Consider the following 25,290-nt stretch of genomic DNA (forward strand, 5'->3'; position numbering starts at 1 on the left):
TTCCTATACTTTGTTTATTTTTTTATTCCAAAACGTAATCTACTTTCTGGATAGCCCTCGTAGTATGTTAAATTTCGCATTTAATAACTGCTCACTCTTAAATGTACTGTTTACACAAGAAATACTCATCAAACAGAGTGAATTTATTGTATTCACAACGAGTATATTCAATTTATTCACATATAATTTTCAATGTTAACAATGGATATAATCAGATGATATGTATTCTGAATCTTACACTTTAAAATCAAAAGAATACAAGCACTGAAATAAGAAAACACTAGATTCATTGTAACACTTTCAGTCATTCTCTGCTGAATTAAAAAAAAAATATATATATATATATATATATACACTCGAATTCTCTTAACCCACATAATATGCCGTGAACATCAGCTCTAATATTAATGCGTGATAAAAATCGGGAAAGTGAAATGTCAGCTATTAATCAAACTCAGAAAACGAAAGCACTATGAGATTTTCTACTATCACGCCATATATTTATAACTGCGAAACAAATGCAAATTAAAACGTAAACAACATACCCTCACATGCACGAAGATTTAGCATCACAAGAGCAATAGCAGCTCATTGGTTCGTTTTTGAAACCCCTCCCTCAGTGGCTACGTTGATGTGCACTTGTTAAATATGCTTACGGTTAGCATACTCGGCACGTATTCAAGAGGTTTCCATGTTCGAATCTCGGCAAAGGCATTGCACATTTTTGACGTCTCCTGCTTCACATAATACCCTATTATCTACAGTGGCGCCCGAACTAAGAGGTGATGGATGATGATTTTTCACCACCAGGATTTAGCGAATCGGTACTCTAATCTTCAGTCGCTCTTTGAAAGGTATTTTCTCCCTCCATTCTGCATGCCTTCGTGGTGTAACAGTAGCACACTCGGTGCGTGTTTGAGAGGTCCAGGTTCGAGTCCCGGCGAAGGCATTGCACACTTTTTACATATCCTGCTTCGACAATAACCTCATGACTCTACAACTTATTCTGTGTAAAAATGTTTTAAAAATTTTTGTGATTTTTAACACTGCTGCAGGAGAATTGTTCAGTTTATTGAATTATGTATATTAGAAGAAATTTTGTGGACGTCGAAAAAGGAGATGAATTCTTGTTGTACACCATAGCCATAAAAAAATTTCGTAATTAACTGCTTATAAAGTTCTAAATTTAGCCAAGTTCATGACAAATTCTCTATAAATTTGTATCTGTATGAAAAATTGTTTTCTGTTAAAGTTTAACAGCCCTGTAGATAACGAAAATAGTTTTTTCTCTTCACTTATTTTTATCGCTTTTTAACAGACTTCTGTTTCTGTAAGAAACTCGTTATAAATTTATAATATGCCATTTCTTGCCCTAAGACATATTGCTTTTTTGAAAAAAGAAAGAAAAGAAAAGAAATATGTCCAATAAACTCGAAAATAGTACTTTTTTAATTACGAAGCGGAAAGAGACTTTTTTCAGCCCAAAGGGGAAAGTACATTGAAGAACTTTACAGAAGGGCTATTGATTTCGTTTTGGTATTTTGCGTTGATTGACTGTCTGCGTTGATTCACTTTTTAAACTGTTGCCACCAAATATTACAACTCTGTATTATATTTAAAGAAATTAAATAATGAAGAATCTGCATAAATGTATGTATGTTTCTCACATTGTTATAAAACAACGGTACCTAGAGCCATCGAATTCTGAATAACGTAATCTTCCACCGCTCCATCGAATATAGGCATCTGGAAGCCAGAATTTCAAATTTGTTTTATTATATATTTCATATTTTGCCATACATTAAAGAATTTTGGATTAACAAACTCAACGATTTCAAAGCGAGGAATGGCAACACTGTACGAAAAGAAAAAACATTTTTATCTCCAGCTCGCGAGACTTTGTATCGGAAATTCTAAAGATATGCTGATTTTAAAATTATTTTGCGATATTGCTATTGAATTGAATTTTACGGTTTAAATTCTGTAAGTGTGATATTTAATAAATGAAGGTAACACACAAAACGTTAAAAAAAATCTAAAAGCCTTTTTTTTTTTTTTTTTTTTAATTGTCCAAACGGGCTTTATCCCTGAAGGACTATTCTTTTCGTTTTGCGATTTTGCTTTGAATCACTATAAATGACCATTTCACTTTTAAACTGTTGCCACCCAATATTAGAGTCATGCATTATCTTTGAAGAAATTAAATAATAAAAAATCTGCATAAATGTATGTATATTTCTAGCATTGTGATAAAACAACGGTACATAGAGCTATCGAATTTTGAATGGCGTAATCCTCCTACGAATATGGGCATGTGGAAGATCAAATTTGACATTTGGAATTTGTTTTATGATCGATTTCATATTTTGTAAAACTTCAACGAATTTTTTATTAACAAACTCGAGGATTTCAAAGCGAGCCATGGCAACGTTGTAAAAAAAAAAAAAAAAAAAAAAAAAAAAAAATATTTATCTCCATCGCGTGAAACTGTGTATCGGAAATTCTAAAGATATGCTCATTTTGAAATTATTATGTGACATTGCTATTGAACTGAGTTTTACGGTTTAAGTGATATTTAATAAATAAAGGTAACACAGAAAACGTTAAAAAAATGTCCCTTTGAGCTTAAGGGGACCTCGCACACCTTAAAACCCATAAGATCTTCAAATATGTGACTGTTGCAAGAATTGGGATTACTTATTTATTTTAAAAGCAATTACTTCCAACTTTTTACAGCTGACTACATAATAGAGCTGCTTTCTGAAATAGTGATCAGCAAGTTTGTGTTGCCACAAATATTTTTATAATTTAATCCGCTTTTTGACAAAAAGTTTCGTCACGTTTCCACCTTGCGCGCACAGTTTAAAACATTCTGTTGCATAATTTAATTCCATATTTAATAGCATTTATAACATTTGTAAACTACTGTGAACCAAAAATTCTAAGAATTTCATGTTAAATTTTTATTTTATTTGGAATGGAGTTTATAAAATGTATTTTATTAAAAAAATCTGTAATGTTTTCGTCCATAAAATTTTTTAATATTAAAATATTCGTCAGATTTTTGATTCAGTAAAAAAAATAGGGCTCATGTAAAGAATTCCATCCAATTTCAAGTATGTACCATTAGCCATTTTTAAAATATCGTGCGCGCAAGGTGGAAACGTGACGAAAAATTTTGTCACGAAGCGAATTAAATTACAAAAATATTTGTGGCAACACAAACTTTCTGGTTACTAGTTTCCAATATTATGTAGTCAGCTGTAAAAAGTTGGAAGTAATTGATTCTAAAATAAATAAAGTATCCCAATTCTTGCAACAGTCACATATTCGAAGGGTGTTAAAGGGTTTAAGGTGTATGAGCCCCCTTAATGTGAAATCTTAAGGCCTACAGATTTTTATTATTATTATTATTTATTATTATTATTTTTTCTAGTTCGTCAAATTTCATGTAAAAAACTGAATTTGCTATTTCAATACGAGGCCAAAGGGCATTATTGCAACAGAGAAATAAATATGTATCCTCCTTTGTTCTACTACTTTTCCTTCTAACCTAGTTATAAGAAATCATAAAGCATAAATAAGTGATAGTGATAGCCACATTTATACGAAAGGAGGCCTAAGCAACCTAATTTACCCTCATAGGGTGCTCTCGCAAGACTTTATATGCTGACAGATGGACACAATTCGAATCTGAAGACAGGAAAACGGCAGGGGGGGTCCAGGAGGGGTTTATCTCGAAATAGTGAAGGTGATTGCACCTTCAACCTGCACGAACCTGCTGCCTTTGACTACTTGAAGGTTGCACCTTAAACAGGGCCCCTTTCCCTCATGTAAGTCTTAGGAAACGAAGCTTGCCTAGCCATGAGGATGTTCTTACCACATGGGGATCTGAAGACCTGAAGGAATGTAACCAGCCTTGGCATAGTTGAGAGAGCAGGACAACTGTAATTGATAAAAACACGAAAAAACTCTCTCTGCCGTGGGAGAGGCACATCCTGCCCACTTTCGAAATCGTTTGGCAGAAAAAAATATTAATGTGGCCAAAGCGTGACTTCCTTTCTGTGTAATTTCTAACGGAAAAAGTAATCGATGTGTGTCATCATTAGGCCTGATGTGAAAATAAACTCTCTCCTTGTCAGCCAAATTTTGGAATTTCTTAAATTTCAAAACCGAACTTTTGATGTTACAGGAGCTTCAAACTGCCGTCATCGCTCTATTTCGATTCGTTATTTTCTAATTCAAATTAAATATTCAATTAAAATATTCGAAATTTTTATTTTTACTAAAAAATTTAATTCAAAACCCTTTTTTTCAAAAAAATCTTACATCTTTAGTAGTTTGCAACATCTTTTGTTGCTATTTTCACAAACAGTAAACTTGCTATTTTCACAAACAGTAGCAGTTCATTTTTTACTTTCTTGTACGAAGTAAAAAGGAAGTATTGTAATCGCGAAAAGTTTCAGGCAGCATATTTCAACGAAAATATCCATTTTGACTGCAATCGAATGCAATTTAACGATGTTTTTGCGTGATATCTGTACTGACTCTAAGTTAGCAATATTTTTGCACACAAAACAAGCATTTTACATTTTACATTTCTAAACTTTACAGCTTAGGTTTTTACAATAGCTCTCACAGGTAGCAGCTTTACACTCAACTCTACATTGCATTAGAGCCCTCTATTTTTACAGTTAACAGTAACAAATACTCATCTCAACTAGTTTAGCAAATGCTTGTATAAGACAGAATAAAAAAATCTTTTCCTTTATAAGACAGAATAAAATAATCTTTTCCTTCAAAAAAATTACAAAACTGCTTTAAAATGAATTCTGAAGAGAATTTTTCGTGGCGTCTGTACGAACGTATGTACGTATGTGCGTACGTTCGTACGTATGTACGTATCTCTCATAACTCAAAAACGAGTAGCCTCAGAACGTTGAAATTTTGTATATAGGACTGCTATAACATGTAGATGTGCACCTCGTATTTTGGTTGCAATCGTATTTTGGCCGCATCAAACGTATATAAATATATTTATATACAAATCCACTCTGTTACCCGACTCAGTGATCTCAGTTTCTTTACTCTTATATGTTTGTAAATTGTACATTTTTTGCTTTAAAAATAATTGAATTATGCTGTTCTTATCTTCCGGTTAAGTTTTTTATGCCTTTAGTAAATCTGTATGCAATATTTTTAGAATTATCAACAATTTTAAAGTTGTTTAAGTGCCGCTAAGCCTAATACTTCTCTTGATGGCGGCCATTGTTTGTTTACATTTGAAACAGCAGGATAGTGGATTTGTTGCCAATATAAACAAACTTAGCTTCGCAACAACAAAGATAACGCCTTCATTTATTATTGCCAATTAAATCGTGCTTAATCCTTTCTGGATTTTTTTTCGAGGAAATAAGTGTTTAAGACTTACTTCGGAATTTTTAATATAAATATTTTGAGTTTTTATGTATTTTTGCCTTCTCGCGAAGTGAGAACTGAATTAATTGAATGAGAAATACTCAATCGTCTGTGAAAAATTGTTTCTTTTTTGTTTTGTTTGCTTAATTTCTTTTATACATCGTTCTAGCTTTATTATAGTATTTGAATAGAACATGTGGCTACGATTAGATAATTATATTCTTTAAATGATATAAATTTTGTGCATTCTGAGTTATAATATGAACGAAATATAATACTGTTAAGTGAACCTAGCGCCAGAGTGTCGCTATGGTAAACAAAGTGAATTTTAAAAAATGCATTTATTCTATTGCGGTTTATGCGGTGTCGGCGAAGTAGGTTTAATTCAATCCAATAAGTTTAAATGAAATGCAAGAAAAAATGCGTATAATTTAGTATTCCGTACAAGGAAGTCATGTGGTACACATCAGATTTTTTACTTTACACTTTTTGCATGACTCCAAGTTAGCAATATTTTTGCACACAAAACAAGCATTTTACATTTTACATTTCTAAACTTTACAGCATAGGTTTTTACAATAGCTCTCACAGGTAGCAGCTTTACACTCAACTCTACATTGCATTAGAGCCCTCTATTTTTACAGTTAACAGTAACAAATACTCATCTCAACTAGTTTAGCAAATGCTTGTACAACTTAGAAATTCAAATGTAAATATAGGAAAGTTAAATTAAAATTTGATATTTACTAGCCTTATTACTACTATTATTATTATTATTATTATATTTTGATAGTTGCATATAGTTTATTTTAGGTTTACATGCATAATTCTTGTTGGGGAAGTTTCCAGTAGGCAAGAGTTTCATAATTACTTTTTCATAATTACTTTTTTTCTGGTTTTCTACTCTTAATTGACTATTAATTAATTTTAACTCTAGTCATTTCCTTGCTATTTTATCAAAATTACAGCGTTTAAATTTATTTTTCGGTAATTCGCAACATTTGGTTTTATTTTTGGTTTCGAACTTTTACCCTTGCCTATATGGAAGACGAAACACGAATTGAGTAATTGAAGAGTTAGGTTTGGGCGCAACTTCCCCTTCATAAGTCTGTCTCCTGCCTACTAAACAATTATTCACTTATGCAGTTTTTTGGAATAATAAATTCAATTTTTTTGGATAATATATTTTTCCATAGTTTTAGATACGTGCAATTTATTTTAGATATGGTCTTAGAATTTAAATGATATTGTAAATTAGTTCTCAGCAAAAGTAATTATTTTTATTTCTTTACAATTTAAATTTCTTAATTAAATTTTTAATTTTCTTAATTAAATTTTAATTTTATATTTGCTTTATACAAACAGAGAATATTTGTTGTATATGTATATATATAAAATCTGAAAGGTTTCAGATTTTAAATTACGTCCAAAGGGGAGTTTTTTAGCGTTTTGTATGTTACCTTTATTTATTAAATATCATGTTCTACGTACTCAAATTATACAATTCAACAGCAATATTGCAAATTTATTTTAAAATGAGGATATCTTTAGAATTTCCGATACAGAGTCTCTCGCGCTGGAGAAAAAAACGTGTTTTCTGTACAACGTTGCCATGGCTGGCTTTGGAATCCTTGAGTTTGCTAATGAAAAATTCGTTAATATTTTACAAAATAGGAAATCGATAATAAAACAAATTCCAAATTTCAAATTTCGGCTTTCACATACCCATATTCGCACCAGGATTACGTCATTCAAAATTGGATGGCTCTATGTACCGTTGTTTTATCACAATGAGAGAAACACGCATACATTTATGCAGATTCTTTATTATTTAATTTCTTTAAATATAAGACAGAGCAATAATATATGGCGATAATATTTGAAAAATGATACAGCCTTTTAAAGTTTTTGACGCAAATTGCCAAAACGAAATTGATAGTCCTTCAGGGCAAATTGGCCCTTTGAACTAAAAAAAAAATTCTGATAGCTTTCAGATTTTACATTACGCCCCAAAGGGACTTTTTTTTACCATTTTGTGTTTTACCTTTATTTATTAAATATCATATTCTACTTGCTTAAACCACAAAATTCAATTGAACAGCAATATCACAAAATATTTAAAGGAGCATATCTTTCGAATTTCCGATACACAGCCTCGCGTAGTGCAGATAATTTTTTTTTTTTTTTTTTTTTTTTTTTTTCGGTACAGTGTTATCATTTCTCGCTTTGAAATCGTTAAGGTTGTTAATCAAAAATTCTTTAATGTTTGACAAAATATGAAACAGATAATAAAACAAATTCCAAACTCCAACTTTGGGCTTCCAGATGCCGATATTTGAATGGAAGATTACGTTATTCAAAATTCGATGTCTCTTTCACAGTATAGTTGTTTTTTCACTGTACAAGAAACATACACGCATTCATGCAGTTTCTTCATTATTTAATTTCTTTAAATATAATGCAGGGCTCTAATATTTGGTGGCAACAATTTGAAAAGTGAACCAGAACTTAGAGTGAACCGACGCAAAATGCCAAAACGAAATTAATAGCCCTCCTGGGCAAATTTGGGCTAAAAAAAAATCTGAAAGCTTTCAGATTTTATATTACACTGAAAGAGGTGTTTTTTTTATCGTTTTGTGTTTTACCTTTATTTATTAAGTATCATGTTCTTCGCACTTTAACCATAAAATTCAATTCAATTGCAACACCGCAAAATAATTTAAAAAGAGCATTATCTTTATAGAATTTCCTATACACAATATAGCGCGCTGGAGATAAATTTTTTTTTTCCCATTGTTGCCGTTATTCGCTTTGAAATCCTTGAGTTTCCTAATCAAAAACTCATAAATGCTTTACAAAATATCAAATAGATAATAAAACAAATTGCAAATTCTAATTTTGGGCTTCCATATGCCCATATTTGAATGGAGAATTACGTTATTCAAACTTTGTTGTGTGTATGTATCGTTGTTTTTTCACAGTGCCAGAAACATACATATATTCATGCAAATTCTTCGTTATTTAGTTACATTAGTCTTTAAATACAGTGTGTTTATAAAATCCCGGACCCATTTTGATGTTTAATAACTCATAAAATAATGAAGATATAAACAAACTTATGGCATTTATTGATGGAGTAACTCATATATTTTTTCTTTTCAGGTTTGAATATCTTTACTTTTGTAAATATCGTCTGCTGGTGTGGTTCATTTCAGATAATTTCATTTTCCAGTCTAAATATCTGTACTTTTCTAAATATCGTCAGCTTATTAATTGCATTTTTCTCTCTTTTGTTTTTGGCAACTATTGCAATGTTATGGACTTTTTCCTTTGGGGACTGTAAAGGACAACGTTTACAGGAGGAGAGTGTCGAACATGGATGACCTAAAAGCCAGAATTAAAACCGCAATAGCCTCTGTGGATGCCGACATGATTGCCGGTACCTGGCGTGAAATTGAATATCGACTTGATATTTTTCGTGCGACGAAGGGGGCGCACGTGGAAGTTCTTTGACAAGGGTCATGAAACTTTTTGAGTCTATCTAACCACTTATGTTATTAATTTTAATCTATCTTTATTATTTTATTGGTTATTAAACATCAAAATGGGTCCGGGACTTTGTAAACACCCTGTATAACACAGGGCTGTAATATTTTGTGGCAACAATTTGGAAAGTGATTCGTTTATAGTGAACCGACGCAAAATGCCAAATCGAAATTAAGCCATTCTGAGCAAATTACCCTTTTGGGCTAAAAAACGAAAATTGCATAAAATAATACCAAAATTACTACCTTGCCTGATTATATGACAGTCTGCTGACAGTCTCATGTCCGGGAGATGCTATTTTGTTTGGGGTTTAAGTTTGGCAGTGTATTTTACCTTATCTTTATATAAGGTAGACGCAAAACTTTGCCAATTCCTCTGCTATCTTGCGTTCATTAAAAATAAAGGTAGCCAACATTCTGGATTCAATTGTTTACTTTCTTTTGGACTCTATATCCTTCTATTTGGTGAGGCTAAAGTTAGGAGCCTTGGAACTTTCTCTTCTTTCATTCTTTGTAAATAAGTAAATAGATAAAAGAAATAGGACGATTCTCGAATATCATTGGATTGAATTTTTGTTTTACGCTTACAGAATGAGAAGATGAGGAAGGAAGCGTTGTTACTCTAGTAAATGTTTAACTCACTCCACAGCTTTCTCAAATCCGTTCAAACATAGTCTTATTTTCTTAAATTCATTAATATATTCACTCTCTTTATTTATATCACTTGATTTATTTTTTACTTATTTCATTTACTTATTTTTAAATTACTGACTTAAATTTGAAATACTTTTAAATTTAGTTGCAAGTATCCGAACCGACTCGAACAAAAATAGGTTCGGATAATCAATTTGTTCGGATAAAAATTTCATGTTAAAATAATAAACATTTCATTCAATTATATTATTTTCAAGTAAATGCTAAGCATTAACACTATTTGTTTTAACTAAATAACAATTTATTTTTGACCACTAATTATTTTACCTCGATGTTAAATTACACTTTTTAGCCCAAAGAAGAAATTTGGAGAAATTTCTCAAATTGGCAATTCAGAAGGGCTATTAATTTCATTTTGGCATTTTTCGTGAATTCACGATAAGCGTTGTTTCACTTTTCAAATTGTTACCACCAAATATTATCGCCCTGTGTGATATTTAAAGAAATTAAACAATGAAAAATCTGCATAAATGTATGTATGTTTCTCGTATTGTGATAAAACAACGGTACCTTCAGCCATCCAATTTTGAATAACGTATACGTCTCCACCCGGATACGGGCATCTGGAAGCCCGAATTGGGATTTGTTTTATTATCTATTTCATATTTTGTAAAGCATTTATGATTTTTTGATTAAGAAACTCAACGATTTCAAAGCGAGCAATGGCAAAAGTGAACGTGGAAGGAAAAATAAAAAATTATATCCAGCGCGCAAGACTGTGTGTCGGAAATTCGAAAGATATGCTCATTTTAAAATTATTTTGCGACATTGCTATTGAAATAAATTTTATGGTTTAAGTGCAAAGAACATGATATTTAATAAATAAAGGTAACACACAAAACGTTAAAAAAACGTACCTTTGGACGTAATTTAAAATCTGAAGCACTTCAGATTTTTAGTCCAAAGGGGCTTTGTCCCTGAAGGACTATTGTTTTCGTTTTGCGATTTTGCGTCGGACTCATAAACGTCGGTTCACTTTTCAAACTGTTGCCACAAAATGTTAGAGTCCTGCATTATATTTGAAGAAATTAAATAATGAAAAATCTGCATAAATGATTGTCTATTTCTCGCATTGTGATAAAACAATGGTACATAGAGCCATCGAATTTTGAATGACGAAATCCTACTGCGAATATGGGCATCTGAAATCCCAAATTTGGAATTTGTTTTATTATAGATTTTATATTTTGTAAAACTTTAACGAATTTTTGATTTACAAACTCAATGCTTTAAAAGCGAGAAATGGCAACGTTATATAGAAAAAAAAAAATAATTTTATCTCCAGCTCGCGAGACTGTGTATATCGGAAATTCTAAAGATATGCTTAATTTAACATTATTTTGCGATATTGCTCTTGAACTGAATTTTATGGTTTAAGTGCAAAGAACATGATATTTAATAAATAAAGGTAACACTCAAAACGTTAAAAAAACGCCCCTTTGGACGTAATTTAAAATCTGAAACATTTCACAATTTCACAAAAACAATTTTTAATTTTAAATTACATTTTTTTCTTCTTACATTTCTAAATTATATTTTTACTATTTACTACAAAATGAGCAGGGGAAGGGAAGACCCAACTTGTACTCTTAACTGCCAGTTATCTCTCACTATATTTCGCAACTAATGCAATTGTTTTTCCATCTTTTTTAAACAATTAATAGCTTTCAATACGCTTAATATGCTTTTAACTGAAAGTATGATTTTTTTTTCGTTAAAATGTTACATTTGCTATTAATACACTCACAAAACAAATTTAATCGGTGTCGTCTTACATGCAGTCAAATTTCGCTCGCTCAGCTGAGTCAAAGGCGGGGAGATCTCCCTTCAGCGCGATGTTATAAAAGTTACTTTGGGAGTCGAACAAACGCCTAATTATTTCTATTTCAACTTTCAAATTGCAAATATTTCCGCTGCTTTTTGCTGAATTTTGCAATGCCAAGAGCACTCAATTGTTTTGATTCGGAACTTATGAAGGAAATTCCACAAGCTAAACAGCCAGAAAATTCTTAACAAGGGTGAAAGTTAATAATATTGAATAATACATTACAGATACATTTTTTGGTTAAATACTTATAAGTCACATATTTAATTATTAAAATATTAAATAATGAAAAATATTAAATAATGAATAAAAGGTGGTCACTCTGAAATTCAGAAAAAAATAACGGTTAGATTAAATCACTTTCTTCCGCGAATTTTGTATTTAGATAGCTACAATTTTAGTAGAATTTTCATTAAAATTGTTGTATTTCCCGGTGCAATGCAGCGCGAGACAAATTTTAAGATAAAGCTATGCGGGAAAAATAAGAATACACGCCCACGGTGCATTTAACATTGAGTAAATGCATATCTCGGTAATTTGTATATCAACTGAATAAATGTAATTGACCATTATGTTAGTAACCATAATTGTGACCGTAATTCCATCCTCTTATTGCTTTCCAGAAATCTGGAGAAGAGAGAAAGTACTAGAAATTTCTTGCAATCGGTTGAAATCTATAACAGGCCGGAGAAAGAGCATCTGAGTTCATTTGCTTAGTTACTGTTGTTGCGAGTTGTTTAGTATCATGAGATGTGCTTTGTATTGCGTTGTATTGAACATTCTTAGTAGTTTGTAGTACAGTAAGACCCCGCTTAACGCGGGGGATACGTTCCATCAAAGTAGAGCGTGATGCGAAACAGCGCTAAACGAGGCTATCTTTACATGTAAATATTGGGGTTAGGGGAAGATGGCTAGGAAATTGGTTAGGTATTAAATTTAAAAAGTATGTTTTTTTAATAAAAATAAAACCAAACATTTATTTCTTAAAGCCCAAATTAATACCACATTATTATTTCTTGCAAAAATAAAAACAAAATATAAATAACAAAACGAATATTCTTAAAAAAAAAAAAACAAATAAAATTCTAAGTCGGCCATATTTAGTTAGCCTTCCGCGTTTTCAGTGTTCTGCCTTTTTGTGACAAAAGCATCTAATGTTGTTTGCCTTTTTCTTTTGCGTTGTTCTCTTAAAAAAGTTCTTCATAAACGGATAGAGCATCTCTAACACCACGCCTTACTTTTGAGCTCCTGTCAAAATTCGGATCATTTTCAATGAATTGATCCATTATTTCAGTTATGGTAGACAAACTCCTTTTTAAAAACGCCATCGAAAGTTCTTTTTGCTCTTCTTCTGAATCACTGCTGTCAACATTTTTGTTTTCTTCTTGTTCAGTTAATTCCTTGAGCTCATCATTAGAAAGACTAGCCGCTGCTTCTTGAATTATTTCTTCGACATCTTCCACGTTTACCCCTTCAAAATATGTCTGTACAATACCGCACCAAACAAGAAATACAAGTACACTCTTTCGGATATGTATTTGAAACCTATCGCTGCATAATATTTCGGGAAATCCCCGTATGCTGCGAGCGATTTCGTGGAATCCCCGGGTTGAAATAAAAGAGCGCTAAACCGAAACAGTGCTAAACGAAACAGCGTTAAGCGGGGTCTTACTGTACAACTATTGATTATACTGCGTGGTATTGTGAACATATGTATGAATATCTCTGAGGAAAATTCCAGAGTTCTGATATATTAAGAATAAATTTTATTAACCTATTATCGGACTTGTGCATTCAGTCTATAACGAACCCGTACGCACGCAACAATATGAAATATTTTAGCCTAACATACGAGTTTTTATTGGCCAATTGCAAGCAGTTTAGAGTAGAATAAATTTGAGGCAGAAGGAAAAATGGAATTCACGTGAGAACAATATCGCGGTATGATTCTCTATGATTTGAAAGTGGGATTAAACCAAGAAGAATGCGTTTAGTGCCTACACTTACCATTTTGGAAATGAAGGTCCGTCTGTTGCTACTGTATTCCGATGGTTTACAGAATTTCACAGAGGTCGCAACTCTCTTCAAGATGAAGAACACACAGGAAGGCCGCTGTCAGCAGTAATAATTGACAATGTGTCTGCCATACGGAAAATATTTATCGATGTAGTCGCAGCACCTACAAAATAATACAGAAGGAAATTACAATTGGCCGTCATACATAAAAATTATTCATGAAGAACTACATATGGAAACACTAGTTTGCTTTGCCATTGGGTTTAGTTTAGTGACGGAGGACGTGGGCACCATCCCTTTAGCATTATGGTTAATTGGTTTAGCGTCACGTCCACCCTTATCTAAAGCTGACTCATGTTAGAGCCACACGAGATCCACTCATAGGGAACATTGATTAGTGTTACAAAACATAGATATTAAAAATGGTTACATCTGTGTGAACACAGTACTTATGAGTTATGAACATAACTTTAGCAAGTGACACATAAGATTACAATTCAATACCCTAGCAAGTAATTTTAGCAAGTTACATATAAAGTTTACAATTCAATACATAAAGAAGATATATCATACATAATGATTATATTATACTGTTGTGATTGATAAGTGACGATATTGTCAACATGAATTTACTAATGCAAAATTCAACATTTAAACTCAGTATACAAAAACCCAAGAACATACAAATGCTTATATTTCATACATTGCCAACTTAAAAAAAAATTTATAGTGGAGAAGTATAAAAATATTTAGATCTCACATAAGTCTCTAATATTCTGAATGTCATTGTTAACTTTTATATTACAGCTTACTACTAAAGACACAGTTATTATATTAAAATTGGATATTAATACAGTTAAATGAATAATTGCACTTAGACTATAAATACACTATAAAAACATTAATTCTTTACAATTTCTAAAATGCAATGATTCAAAACAATGATTATATGCGAATATTAGAACAATGATTCACTATAAATATACAATGATTCAATACTATTACTTAAATTAATGATAATACTATTCATATTATTAATCATACATGCCATGTTGACATCAAAATAATATTTTTTTTTTCATACAGGTGCTTATTACTGAAATGATGTTACATATTACTAGCAAGCAATTCAGAAATAAGATATGTACAGTACAATTTTACTTGCACTGCCATTGGGTTCCCCGTAATTTATCTGAGCACCAAAAAATAGGAGCGTGTCAGAATTAGTAAAGGCACCCTTAAATTGCTTAAAGATGGCGGCACCGCTGTATTTCTAAAATCGTAATTGATGGTGATATATGCATACCATTTTTTGACTTTCTAACACGTCAAGTTATAAGGTATTTCTCCCGCTTTCCTAGCGCGCCTTCATGGTGTAGTGGTTCTGCACGCTGGGTCGGTATTCCAGAGATCCGTGGTTCGATTCCCGGAGAAGGCGTATGCTAATTTTTCAGTTCTTCGGCTTCCAAAAATATACCTAATGACTCTACAAAGTAAGTAAAGTATGGGTTTCTGAAGATGTTCCCACGCCCACAGTGCTGAAAAAACAACGTGCCATGAAAAGAGTAAGGTATGCCCCTTTTTTCAGAACTAGAGGACTGAGCAAAGCTACCAAGATGAAAGGGGACGGCTACCTGATACACCATTGTCTTCCAGGAAATTCTTCAAGAAATGTATGTTAGAGGACTCATGCTCCACCATGACAATGCATCTTCTAATTCAGCAAAATTGGCGGTCGAGTTGGAAAAAAAAAAAAAAAAAAACTGAAATGTTTCAGATTTTAAATTACGTCCAAAGGGGCGTTTTTTAACATTTTGTGTGTTACCTTTCTTTATTAAATATCATGTTCCTCGCACTTAAACCATAAGATCCAGTGCAACAGCAATATCGCAAAATAGTTTTAAAACGAGCATATCTTTAGAATTTCCGATACAGAGACTCACGCGCTGGAGATAAAAATGTTTTTTCTGCACAACGTTGCCATTGCTCGCTTTGAAATCCTTGAGTTTGTTAATCAAAAATTCGTCAAAGTTTTAAAAAGTAGGAAATCGATCATAAAACAAATTTCAAATTTCAAATTTGGTCTTCCACATGCTCATATTCGTTGGAGGATTACGTTATTCAAAATTCGATGACTCTATGTACCGTTGTTTTATCACAATACGAGAAATATACATACATTTATGCAGATTTTTCATTATTTAATTTCTTCAAATATAATGCAGGACTCTAACATTTTGTGGCAACAGTTTGAAAAGTGAACCGACATTTATGAGTCCGACGCAAAATGCCAAAACGAAACTAATAGTCCTTCGGGATTCAAATCCCTTTGGACTAAAAAAAAAAAAAAACATCAAAGTGCTAGAACATTCCCCCTATTCACCAGATCTAACTATGCGTGACTTTTGGCTGTTTTTTATTCTGAAAAAGAACAACTTACGCAGACGTCGTTGTCTTTCCGAAGATGAGATTGATGAGGCTATAAATGTATTTTCTTCATCGATTCCAAGAAATGAGTGGCTTGAGGCACCTAATCTTTGGACAAAAATTTCAGAGATACCTTATAAGGTATTTCTCCCGCTTTTCTAGCGTGTCTTCGTGGTGTAGTGGTTCTGCACGCTGGGCCGGTATCCAGAGGTCAGTGGTTCGATTTTCGGTGAAGGCGGTTGCTAATTTTTTAATTCTCCTGCTTCCAGAAATATACCTAATGTCTCTACAATGGCGCTCGAACTAAAAGGGTTTTGGATGAGGTTTCTCCACACCCAGGATTTGGCGACTGGGTCTCCTGAAAACACCAGTCACCCTTTGAAAAGGGGAGTATATAAGGTATTTCTCCCCCTTTCCTGGCGTGCCTTCGTGCTGTAGTGGTTCTGCATGCTGGGCCGGTATCCAGAGGTCCGAGGTTGGATTCCCGGCGAAAGCGGTTGCTAATTTTTCAATTCTCCTGCTTCCAGAAATATACCTAATGTCTCTACAAACTTATATGGAATAATAACGTAATGTATTAAATATCTAAATAGGAGAATATTCTAAAAATAGAATGTTTATTAATGTAATTATGTTAATGTAAAAAAAATTGTGGTGATTATAGTGATGTGGTCAATAGTCCAAAACCCCTAACAACGTATTATCGCTATGTCTGAAGTAACTACAGAGTCAGATAAAGGTTTAAATAAACCTTTTTTTACTGACATCGGAGCTTAGAGCATCAATGCGCGTTCTTGTGCTAATAAAATCAATCACAATTCGTGGTGATGCTACTGAAGGAACAGTAGATATCAATATAAAATGTAAATAGTCACAGACCACTCAATTAAATTTTAATGTAAGCTGGCTGAGAAATCCTAATCGGCGGATCAGATTCAAATGTCGGCAGCGATAACGCCGTGGCGAATAGTTGCAACTTATCAAAGCTGGCCGCAACTAACATAGCGTGCACGCGAAAGGCAGAAACACGTTCAGTCTTAAAAGCAACCTCAGTTTAAATACTAGGTAACCTGATTTGCATCATGATGAAGGAAATTATAAATAACTGCCTAATTTACGTAATAACCTTTTAAAATGATGCAAATAGTTGATTAGGTTTAATGTAATGTTATGGTTAGGTTTTCGGACACTAGGAAAATTTTTATGCTCTTTCACATAATACACACACATACGTATCATTAAATTTATACAGTACCTATAGAACCCAATAGAACAGGAGACAGATATAAAACTGTCCCATTTATTTCTGTGTAGACTGTACATTAAATGTTTATTTACCTGTTGCTCGTACAACGTTATGAATTCAGTTAGAAAATTCTTTTTATTAGCCCAAAAGAACTATTAATCTGGAAACACAATTTTGAGTTGTTTCAATTTTCATTCGAGTCTGTTGCCATTCGAAAAAACGTAAAATATCAGTCTTTCATATTCATATTCTATTATTTATTAATTAACAAGCTAAGCTATTAAAAAACAATATGCAGTTCTCAAAAATATTATTTTTCATACATTTTATCGTGAATGTTTTAAATAAAAATGAATTTAATTCATGATATATCTAATTAAAAGCATTAAATATTTTTATAGAATTACATTAAACACTTTTTCGCTTTTCAAATGCACAGAAGATATATGACGTTCCCATGTTAGTCTAAATGCATTTACGTCTAATATCCTATAAAATGCTTCGATTTTCCACCTGCGTCATGTTTGTTGATGATCTCTACGGATAAACCACATTAAACTTTAAAAGAGCCTTTTTGGGCGATCGTTAAAATCTCAACCCTTTAAGATTGTTTTTTAATTAGCCCAAAGGGGCGTTAAACCCAAAGGGGTATTAGTCTCAAAACGGCATTTTGCCTCGTTTCACTTTCTGCGTTGATTCACTTTTTAAACCGTTGATTCACTTTTCAAACCAAATATTATCGCCCTGTATTATATTTAAAGAAATTAAATAATGAAGAATCTGCTTGAACGCATGAATGTTTCTCGAAGTGTGAAAAAACAACGGTACCAGAGCCATCCAGTTATGAATAACGTAGTCCTCCACTAGAAAATGGGCACTCGCAAGCCCGAATTTTGAATTTCGAATTTGTTTTATTATCTGTTTCATATTTTGTAAAACTTTAACGAACTTTTGATTAACAAACTCAACGATTTCGAAGCGAACAGTGGCAACGCTGTGCGAGGAAAAAGGAACATTTTTGTCTTCAGCGCGTGAAACTGTGTATCGGAAATTCTAAAGATATACTCTTTTTAAATTATTTTGTGATATTGCTGTTGAATTAAATTTGATGTGGTTTAAGCACGAAGAACATGATATTTACTAAATAAAGCTAACATACAAAACATTAAAAAAAAAAAAAAAAAAAAAAAAAAACCCTCCCTTCGACGTAATATAAAATCTGAAGTTTTTGTAATCTTTCACTCGAAAAACGTTAAATATATTTATACAGATAAAAACTGTACTATTGTTTAACAAGATAAACTAGAATTATTCTTACGATAGAGAAATCTTTGCTATAAAATAAACATTAATATTTCTTCCATTGCTTAAAATTGTAGTAGCTATAAAAATTTATTTTTCATGTCTGGTTTCCACTTCTCTCTCCTTTCATCATCATTAATAATAGTAATACTGTATCACCTAAAACGACAGTAATAAAGATTACATCTAAATTTGTGTTATTTCTGAGAGTGCTGCATTCATATTTATAGGCAAATGCTCTGGTAAATAAAGGTTTCAGAACAATGGAATGATCTAAGTGTTCACAAAGACCCTGACCGACGATAAAACTGGAGGCACCATTAAGAAGGAACACTGAAGCCATTGTTAGCTAAAGAACAGACGTGATAACCTTGGTTTCGTTTTGAGTAAAATATTATTCTTCAAAATTGCACTCTTGTCATGCATTTGAAACTTCTACAGTAAATGTAATTACATCATTTGTTCTGCATCATGAGTGAAAACTGTGGATTTATTTGAAGCATTCCATATTTCAGTGCAAGTCCTCAAACTGCAGAAAATCTCATATTCCAGCAGATTAAAAAGCAAACTTCAGTTATGTATAAAACAAACTGCAGAATAATAATGCACCAGTTTTCTGTAAATTTGTTTTGAACACCTTATTTTTGATTGTTTCACGATCTTCTTGGATTCTGAATGAAACGTTAAAAATATCTCGTGTGGGAACCTGACTTCCTTGTACGGCCTATTAAATTATACATATTATTACGAAATGAACAGGCGTGGTAAGATGGCTTTCCTTCAAAGCAGTTTTAGGGTTGCATAAAACGGCAAGGGTTGCCACATTTGGCGAGAAATCGCCCGTTTGGCGATATACCATGGACGGATGGAGAACCTTCTGGAACGTATTCTTACCGGTTTAGCCCAGAATGTTCTCGAACACAAGCCGAAAGCTATATATAAACCCTGCTGGTCTGCAGTTCCGAGTTAGTTGGTGTCTCGTCTAGCGAGTCAGTCCGTGCGAAATTGATTGAGTTGACAGCCGGGCAGCGAGTGCGGAGTGGGTCGTCGAGTGCACCGAAGGAGTCTGTTAGTGTAGCGCGGTTAGTGCGTCGTCGAGAGAGCGTGTTGAGCTCCGGGAACGACTGAACCAAAGAGTCGGGAGCTGTGCTCTGAGTGTCCTCGAGTGCATCGCGAGTTGTAGCGTGGAGAGTCTCGAGAGTACGTGGAGTTCCGAGAACGACCAAGCAGAGTCGGGTGCTTTGCAGGAAGCTGTCTCCACCGTTATTGCCTGACAGTGTGAATGCTATGTCGCTGATTGTTCCAGCGTGTTTATAGTAGACGACTGTAAATGTGTTTTGGAGCTGTCCTGATTAATATTGATAAATAAAGTGTGTTTCGATATTTCATCAAGTGTCGTCGCTATTCACTCAATCTACAAACCTCGTACCAACGTGAAGGAAGAAAATAACGTAACAACTGGTATCAGAAAAGAAAGAAAAACGTAACAATATATATATATATATATATATATATATATATATATATATATTGCACTTTGTTTAAAGTTGTTTCCTCAAATTTCATTAAAGATATATTTCTTATTCAATTACAGTAATTCCGTTCTCACTTCGCGGCAAGGCAAAAACACATAAAAACTCAAAACATCTTCGTTAAAAATTGTAAAATACAGAAAAACGCATCACACCAAATAAACAATTAAAAACATTTTAATAGACAAATTTTACAATTAAAATTAGAATTTTTATGCCAAAACAAGTAATTCGGCCAACGGGCCAGAAGGCAGATTTTTCGATGCACGAAACTGAAAGTTTACTTTTGTTCCCTTTCGGCAAAAAAACACTACTTAATTCGCTATTGTGTTAAGTTTCAAATGTAAATAAATATGGCTACTATGCACACTTTCTCTATGATATTTTTGCTTACCAAATTTACACGCCTCCCCACCTAACACCACATTCTCTTGCAAACATATTTCTGTGCGCATTTCCTTACAAAACCTCTCCTAATCTGTCATGTTTTTTTAGCCATCCTTGACTCAGATCGTGTAAAATCATTTTCGCATCAGATATACGTAACTCACAAAGCACCACATCTATTCAATTTACTCTCACAAACAATGAATCCTTTCGAACAGACCTTGCAGTTAGATGCTAACATTTGCCTATCATGACTCCACACATCCACTCAAAATTATCTATACGGTTTTTCTTCGTTTTGCAATTTCATATTCATTTCCCAAATCGAATATTTACACGACTTGGTAATCGATATTTTCTCCATACACCATCCAATCAATTTTTTTATCCTTCCACTCCAACGCTAAAAAAAAAAAAAAAAAAAAAAAAAAGCAAATTTAAATTTTCATTTATACCACAGGAAGCACCGATATGCATGATCAAAGAATTCTTTTCTTCATTTTGAGCAGTTGCGGTTATACATTTTAAATCATTCATTCAATATTTTCAATTGTTTGGTAAATCTTAATAATGAACTTTTGAGCGTTAGCTTTCTGTGCGTTTAAATGCGAACAATAGTACACAATACACAAAAGAACAGATTTATAATAAATAAAACCCCGCGTACTAGTATTATAAACGTAACATTCCCACTCAATTAGAATATAAAATAAATTTCCTTCAAATATGATGCTTGTACAGCCATTCGAGTTCGGGGGAAATGACTAATGCCTTCGCCGGAACTCGAACTTGGACCTCTCGCATACGCACCGAGTGTGCTACCGTTACACCACGAATGCATGTAGAAAGAAGGGAGAAAATACCCTATATACTCCCCCCTTTTAAAGGACGACTGGTAATTAGGGGACTTAGTCGCCAAATCCTGGTGGTGAAGAATCATCATCCGCCACCTTTTTAGTTCGGGCGCCAATATAGAGTTTTGGTTTGGTTTATTTAATTACAGCAAAGCACACTAGAGCTCTCTGCCTAGGGGAAGGGACGCCTTCGTGGAGGCCTTTCTAAAAGAAACTGACTCGTATACACGTTACACATGGGAAAAACCACGAAAACGCCCATGCAGCCAGCCCGTTCGCGGGATTCGAACCTCGGGCAGAATTACCGGTGTTCAGCGACATTACCGCTCGGCCGCTGGTGGGCCGTAGAGTCATCAGGAGTTTTTGAAGCAGAAATCGTGGAAAATAAGCGATGTCCTCGCCAGGTCTCGAACCTGAATCTCTCAAATATGCGCCAAGTGTGCTACCGTTACACCACGAAGGCATGCAGAAATGAGGGAGAAAATACATTTTTCAAACGATAACGATATAAACATCCCGTATTAAACCAATTAAAACATACCTGTAACCTGCTTTTAGAAAGAGGAGTAGCCATTATTAAGTCACAAAAAGGCGTGTGTAAGCCTTATACATGTTAACAAATTCTCGATTTTTATAGCATCGTCTAGGATTCAGCTGCCTGATCAAACAACAATGCTATTTTGTGTTATGGTGATACAATGTCAAAATATAAAAATAATTAAAGTGAACTGTCAGAATATATCTGCCTTTCATCCTTTTTTTTTATTCAATATGCATATGAATTTCATGCCCGAAGTATTAACGAAAAAAAAAAGATTTAGTTATTGGTTTTATATTAAGAAGCTTTTATATAGCTTTGGAATTATATTACGAAAGTACAATGATCTAAACCTAATAAAAAAATTATGGAGAATAGAAAACCCTGTTATTGGTAAGGGGTATGATATGCGCAAACGTATCTATACATCACTAATAAAAATCCTTTTTCAATTTGAAACATAGATGCAATTTGTTTCCAAATTACACTACTTGAAGAGAAAATGCCATGACAGAAAGATTTTTTTTATCGCTGCGATGTGCAAATTGTAGGGTACAATGAGGCATGAGTTATGCAAATTATTACAAATCTGAATCATTCGCATAACAGAAAAGAGACGGGGGAAAAAATCGAATCTAACTTCTGCGAATTTCTAACAGATATAAAATTCAATTCTTTTTGTTGTTTTTCTATATCAGAAAAAGGAAGCGTAAACGCATATGACTTGCTGAGCAGGATATTTCAGTCACATAAATTTGTTTTAGACTTGTGTGTACACGCATTTGATAATTTGGCCGTTTTTTTTTGAATTATTGCATTTTGAAGAAATATTCCTTTAGCGAAAAATTTAATCTATTTTTACTAGCATTTGCGCCTGATATGAGCCCCAATAAAATCTGTTACCCACTTCAGCTGTAGGGGAATTCGAGGCCATCAAACTGACCCGAATTGAATAACACTGCTTTGGTTACTAGACAGTGACAAAATATTATTAAAAAGAATATATTTCCAATAGCTTGGCAAAAAATCGCAAAGAACTAAAAAATCTTACAAACAGAGGTTACAAACAATGGCCGATGTCATAAAAAGACCGATGTCATTGCCTTAGGAGCGCTCTTGCTTCCCAATATCTCGACTCCTCTGTAAGACCACGAAAAGCACCATATCGAAGCGAGTGGTCTCTGTCCATTTCTTCTCCAGAATCACAAAATGGGGAAATAGAATAGCTTGACATGCGTATGCGGTGCAGACGGGTGGCAAGGCAATCATGTCCTGTAGACAGACGGAAAGACAGAGCTGCATTGCGTCGTGGACTGTCGGGAATAAGAGATGGACTTATCATTCTCCAACTCCAACAAATATCAAAAGTAAAATAACTCATTCATAGCTTGCTAGCAATGTCATTTCGCAAACTATAGAATACCCTTCCATAAATATACAGCATCGAGAAGGCAAGTTCCAATCCATCCACCGGTGACAATTCCTTCTGTGGATAGACGGAAAGCCGCAGATTCATTGCGTCTTGGAATATCGGAAATAAGAGATGAACTTATCATTCTCTAACTCCAACAAATATCAAAAGTAAAATAATTCATTGATAGCTTGCTAGCAATGTACAGAATGTCCTACAGAATGTCCAAACTACAGAATGTCCAACTACAGAATGTCCTTCCATAAATATACAGTATCGAGAAGAAAAGTTCCAGTTCGACCACCGGTGACAGTTCCTTCAGACGACGCTTTAGATAAGAAGACGTGAACCACGACGGCCCTAATCTTAGTTACAATTCTTTAGTTACAAGAAGAAGAATATCTGCTTTCACTCTGAAATGAAGGTTGCTCATTGCATGGAATGTTTCCCAAATGGCCAGCTATTTTTATCCCACTCGCTCTTTCACCAAGAACACAGCGAATGAGATGGACAAGGGAGCAGGTTATGTTAAGCAGGAAACAAAGCACTCAGTACTATCAACAAATGAGTCACGTACTCTGTACAACGCTACGTACTCTGTACAACGCCGTATTATAATCTGGGGATATAAACGAACGCGATGTAACTAGTCTAACTTTGTTGAACGAAATACTTTTTGAGACGATAGTATCCTTGTTTGAAGGCCAGGCCCGGCTAGCCCGTCGCGCAGGAGCACCATAGGTCCGATGTTCGAGCCCCGGACTGAGCAAGGTTGATTCAGCCTTCATCCCTTGTGTGGGTCGATAAAATGAGTACCAACTTCGCTTGGGGACTAAATACCGGAGATTCTGTGACAAGCTAACCACTTGTTCAAGGCATATGCTCACGCACGCCAGGACTCACGGTCAGGAAAGCAGATATCGGAGCATTGTAGGCCATGGCCTACTAAAGGGCTTTTGCGCCACTGAGTTTAGTTTAGTATCCTTGTTTGAGCAGGAATTACTTTAGGCTGTCACATGGGTTCCTACAGTGGGTAAAAAGTATTTGCACACCTACATTTTTGTTTGCAATTCATAAAAAGAAGCATTAAGAAATAAAAAATTGGTATTGCCAAATCAGAATAAGTTTAATCATCCAAAACAAACAGAAAAATTACAATAATATAAATAACAATGCTTTTTTGTAACAAAATTAAAATATCTCGTATCAAAAAAGTATTTACACACCTGCATGAATGCAAAAGAAATAAAATATATAAGCAAATTTCAAATAACTAATATTTAGTATGCATGCCTTTAGCATCTATTACTGCTTGTAATCTTGCTGGCATTGATTTAATTAAATTTTCTGTAACAGTAGGCTCAGTATTCGGTCACCCTTCAATAAAGGCTTGTTTAAGGGCAGATTTGCTTGAAATCTTCCTTTTTCTTATTTTTAAATCCAATGAATTCCACAGATTTTCCAAAGGATTTAAGTCTGGTGATTGTGGTGGAGCCGCGAGTTTTCTGGGTACATTATAAAGCAACCACATACGAGTTATACCAGCAGTGTGCTTGGGATCATTGTCTTGCTGAAAATAGTACGAATTACTGATACCCAATTTTATTGCACTTTGTGGCAAGTTATCTCGCAACACATCAATATAGGTTCGAGCTGTCATATTCCCATCAATGAAACACAAATTACCAATTCCTTTGCAAGTCATGCACCCCCAAATCATAACAGAACCTTCTCCATGTTTAACTGTAGGTAACACATTTTTGGTATGAAAAGCAGCATAAGGTTTTCTCCAAACTAATTTTCTGCCATCTGATTTAAAGATATTGAACTCACTCTCGTCGGAGAATATGACATTTTTCCAGAAATCGATTGGCTTATTGATATATTCCTTAGCGAATTCAAGTCTCTTCAGTCTGTTTCGTTCAGTTAGGAGAGGTTTTTTCCTTGGTGATCTCCCATAAATGTGTGCATCGTGCAGGACATTTCGAACACTTTGGGCACAGATTTGAACTCCAGATGTTGAAGCGACATCATTGGCTAAAGTAATTGCACTAACAAATGGATTTTTTTATGCT

This window comes from Stegodyphus dumicola, chromosome 8 (assembly GCF_044657685.1).
Source record: "Stegodyphus dumicola isolate Sdum_Otavi_A_Nest chromosome 8, ASM4465768v1".
NCBI classification, from domain to species: Eukaryota; Metazoa; Arthropoda; class Arachnida; order Araneae; family Eresidae; genus Stegodyphus; species Stegodyphus dumicola.